This window comes from Schistocerca cancellata, unplaced genomic scaffold (assembly GCF_023864275.1).
Source record: "Schistocerca cancellata isolate TAMUIC-IGC-003103 unplaced genomic scaffold, iqSchCanc2.1 HiC_scaffold_850, whole genome shotgun sequence".
In the NCBI taxonomy this organism is placed as follows: Eukaryota; Metazoa; Arthropoda; class Insecta; order Orthoptera; family Acrididae; genus Schistocerca; species Schistocerca cancellata.
Window position 1 is genome coordinate 200001 of NW_026046861.1, and position 5000 is coordinate 205000.

The following is a 5000-nucleotide window of genomic DNA, read 5'->3' on the forward strand; positions in this document are numbered from 1 at the left end:
ACAATGCCGCCCACAGGCACAACACAGCCATCTTTGGGAATGTGACCAAACTACATTGCCATCCGGCCCAGAAACGACACCTCCATCTACAGGAATCCAACGAAACTACGCCAACCATACCTCCAAAACACGGCACCGCCATCTATGACAATGTGACGAAACCACATGCAATAGCTCCATCTACGCGAATCGGACGACACTACGTCCACCATGTCGAGCGCACCACAAACAAAAATACCGCCACCTGCAGGTCCCCCGCAACATGACCTGCTGCACCGATGATACCGCCATCTATGAGACGCCACGCCGACTACGACATCGCTAGGTCCCACAGTGCCCATTTTCCGACGCCACCCACAAACCCTGCATCATCTGCCCACCACAGGAGCCCCAACGCCTGTGCCTGCGTCGCACGAAGTCGTCGACCGACAATCGCTCCACCCGCACCCGCACGTGCCCCACCCCAACCGCCCAAATCGCAACTCCAGCGGATGAACGGCGGACTCTTCCCGCACTCGTAACGTGCAATCCGCCCCTATATCTTGCGTTTCATGAAGAGTTATATCGAATATGCCATATTCCCGCTGTCCCTATACATGCTGTAAGTAGCTCGCTTGCTACAGCAGCAGCAGCAGCAGCACCACCTCCGCGCGCTTCCCTGGGGGCACTGAACCGCAGGATGCGAGACCCCACGCCCAGTGGCAAACAGGGCTCCTCTCAGAATATAGGCGGTCCCTACCCCTCACAACGATGACGGTGGGAGGGCCGTTTTACGAGACCATTTCCTGCGGTGCCAACGCTGTCGTAGAGCCGATACTCCATCTTTGGTACAAGGCAATCATTCCGCTGTAAATCAGTACGTCACTCGTAGTTCAGTCACCTCACAGCACTGCTCAGTAAACTATGCAGGCCCACATAGATAGATTATGATAGATTATATACGCAAATGCCCCTATACATGCTGAACGTCCGTACACACAAAATGAACCACACGTCAGCCACACACTCTATCACACACTACTCTCTGCCTGTAACAGACACAGATACAACTACTAAGCACCAGCATGGACCAACGTCCGGTGCATCCTATCCGCCACAGTACACCAACTACGCTATGATAACCAGACCGGGAGGTCCAATCATAAAACAGAATACCCCACTCGTCCGACAACCACAATTGCTCAGAGAAGCCACCAACACCCACACATGTCCTACACAGGGGTGCACCCATCACCACCACACTGCCTCGTCTTACAGCACAAACACACTGGCAGGAATGAAACACACAGGTCTGCCGCAACCACAGACACGGCTCGCCCCCTCTCACTGGCGAAAAGCGCATCCCGACGTGACATAACTCCTTTGACACACTGACGCTGCCTCGGGCATCCACGTCCTACGGTCGATATCAACGAACCTCCCCCCCCCCCCTCCCCCCCACAACACGCCATCCCATACCACATTGTGTACCGTACCCAAACCTAACGTGTACTGTACTACAACGCAATGTGTACCATAACACAACCCAGTTTGTACCTTAACCTAACCTATGTCACCTTAACCTAACCTATGTCACCTTAACCTAACCTATGTCACCTTAACCTAACCTATGTCACCTTAACCTAACCTATGTCCCCTTAACCTAACCTATGTCACCTTAACCTAACCTATGTCACCTTAACCTAACCTATGTCACCTTAACCTAACCTATGTCACCTTAACCTAACCTATGTCACCTTAACCTAACCTATGTCACCTTAACCTAACCTATGTCACCTTAACCTAACCTATGTCACCTTAACCTAACCTATGTCACCTTAACCTAACCTATGTCACCTTAACCTAACCCATCTTGCACCTTAACCTAACCCATCTTGCACCTTAACCTAACCCATCTTGCACCTTAACCTAACCCATCTTGCACCTTAACCTAACCCATCTTGCACCTTAACCTAACCTATGTTGCACCTTAACCTAACCTGTGTTGCACCTTAACCTACCTCAATTTGCACCGCAATGTAACGCAATTTGCACCGCAATGTAACGCAATTTGCACCGCAATGTAACGCAATTTGCACCGCAATGTAACGCAATTTGCACCGCAATGTAACGCAATTTGCACCGCAATGTAACGCAATTTGCACCGCAATGTAACGCAATTTGCACCGCAATGTAACGCAATTTGCACCGCAATGTAACGCAATTTGCACCGCAATGTAACGCAATTTGCACCGCAATGTAACTCAATTTGCACCGCAATGTAACTCAATTTGCACCGCAATGTAACTCAATTTGCACCGCAATGTAACTCAATTTGCACCGCAATGTAACTCAATTTGCACCGCAATGTAACTCAATTTGCACCGCAATGTAACTCAATTTGCACCGCAATGTAACTCAATTTGCACCGCAATGTAATGCAATTTGCACCGCAATGTAATGCAATTTGTACCGCAATCTACCCCCACATTGTGCCTTAACCTAACCCACGTTGTGCCTTAACCTAACCCACATTGTGCCTTAACCTAACCCACATTGTGCCTTAACCTAACCCACGTTGTGCCTTAACCTAACCCACGTTGTGCCTTAACCTAACCCACGTTGTGCCTTAACCTAACCCAAGTTGTGCCTTAACCTAACCCAAGTTGTGCCTTAACCTAACCCAAGTTGTGCCTTAACCTAACCCAAGTTGTGCCTTAACCTAACCCAAGTTGTGCCTTAACCTAACCCAAGTTGTGCCTTAACCTAACCCAAGTTGTGCCTTAACCTAACCCAAGTTGTGCCTTAACCTAACCCAAGTTGTGCCTTACCCTGCTCTGTAATTGGCATATGACACGTTACATTAATGTATTGTCCAACCGCAACCCGCTCAGAATGTTGTGTACACAGCTACGTGTCATCTCCCCATAACAGCTGCATTGCAGTGTGGTACGCCATAGAGACGTGTGGGAGTAATGGACGCAGTGGATGGCGATCAGCATGAGCCGTCTGTTCATGTAGTGGCGCGTGTATGCAGACGTAGTAGTCTCTTCTCACACAATGTGATAGCACGGTGCCCCGCGTTCCACATCTGCGACATGCTACAGAGGCCGGTTGACAGTTGGTCGCGCAATGGACATCGCATACGTACGGGGGCACCTTCCACGTGCCCTCTAGTCGGGCACATTTTGTTGCGTGGATGTGAGCGGATGTAGTGTGTCTTGACACCTGACAGGCAGGCATGCAATAATAGTTGACTTTGCAAACGGGGATGGACGTGTACGTTTACTGGTGACGTTACGCAAATGAACAACTGGTAACCCGTTGTGGTGCGGTTGTCCTTGCTGGAGGTACATCTGTGAGGGCAACGATCGGTACAGCTACGAAGCGGTGCCCACCATACCAACGAACGTGAATGTGAATCTGGGTGTGAAGCGATACGCGGCTGTGGGTGGGTGGGACTGTCCCCGGCCGGTGAGGGGGGGCCGCCCGGCGTGCTGGCCGCGCGGTGCGTGGGCGCACGCGCTACAGCCGGCTGGTGGGGGCGCCCAGTGGCAGGCGCGCCGGCCGACGGACGCGGCAGGCGGCGCAGCTGCGCGCCGGGGCACCCTGCGCGCGGCGCCGTGCAGCCAAAGTGGGTCCTCGCCGGCCCGGTGCGAAGCGCGGTGGACATCTGCAGTGTGCTGGTCCGATTGAGGACTGTGTGCGTTGAGGATGCGCCGCCGCCCGGCACTCGGCGCCGCGACGCCGTCTGCTGCTCGGTCGCCCCAGCGGTTCTCGCTGGTGGTTTGTATCGCAGTTGTGCAGACGTGTTGGCACGTGCGCTGTGCTGGGAGAGTTCGCTTCGGCACCCACGTGGGGCCTTTGCCCTTCTGTGGCGCTGGCGTTGGAGCTGCCGGTCACCGTAGGTGGCGCGTGTTGTCTCCCGCCGGCAATGCCACGACAGCACGCTCCCGGGCCTCTGTCGGCAGCGGCAAGCTCAGTTGGGAGCACGGGTGGTCGCACCTAAAGCGTCTACTCGCCTAACTCCGGGCGATTGCGCCTCTCTCGAACCCGACCAAGTACTTAGGACGGCGCTGCGCGCCGCCGGGACCTGAGAGGGTTTCGAGGTGTATTGTGCAGGGGAGCTCAGCCTCCTCCTGTTTGCAGAATAATTGAGCGGACGCTTGCGTGTTCGCGCGGGCCCCTGGGACACACTCCCGGGCGGCCGGCTGCTCAGCTCTAGTTGACGCAGCTCCCTGGTTGATCCTGCCAGTAGTCATATGCTTGTCTCAAAGATTAAGCCATGCATGTCTCAGTACAAGCCGCATTAAGGTGAAACCGCGAATGGCTCATTAAATCAGTTATGGTTCCTTAGATCGTACCCACGTTACTTGGATAACTGTGGTAATTCTAGAGCTAATACATGCAAACAGAGTCCCGACCAGAGATGGAAGGGACGCTTTTATTAGATCAAAACCAATCGGTCGGCTCGTCCGGTCCGTTTGCCTTGGTGACTCTGAATAACTTTGGGCTGATCGCACGGTCCTCGTACCGGCGACGCATCTTTCAAATGTCTGCCTTATCAACTGTCGATGGTAGGTTCTGCGCCTACCATGGTTGTAACGGGTAACGGGGAATCAGGGTTCGATTCCGGAGAGGGAGCCTGAGAAACGGCTACCACATCCAAGGAAGGCAGCAGGCGCGCAAATTACCCACTCCCGGCACGGGGAGGTAGTGACGAAAAATAACGATACGGGACTCATCCGAGGCCCCGTAATCGGAATGAGTACACTTTAAATCCTTTAACGAGTATCTATTGGAGGGCAAGTCTGGTGCCAGCAGCCGCGGTAATTCCAGCTCCAATAGCGTATATTAAAGTTGTTGCGGTTAAAAAGCTCGTAGTTGGATTTGTGTCCCACGCTGTTGGTTCACCGCCCGTCGGTGTTTAACTGGCATGTATCGTGGGACGTCCTGCCGGTGGGGCGAGCCGAAGGCGTGCGACCGCCTCGTGCGTGTTCGTGCGTCCCGAGGCGGACCCC

At 53.7% G+C, this 5000-nt stretch overlaps 1 non-coding gene across 1 annotated transcript in view; it reads left to right on the forward strand.

Annotated features, from left to right (window-relative positions):
* The first annotated feature begins 4214 nt into the window (after positions 1–4214).
* Positions 4215–5000, forward strand: part of LOC126147274 (small subunit ribosomal RNA) — a 1909-nt gene continuing 1123 nt past the window's right edge. Inside the window, exon 1 of the ribosomal RNA XR_007530134.1 lies at positions 4215–5000. This exon is cut by the window's right edge and continues 1123 nt beyond it. This is a non-coding gene — a ribosomal RNA (small subunit ribosomal RNA).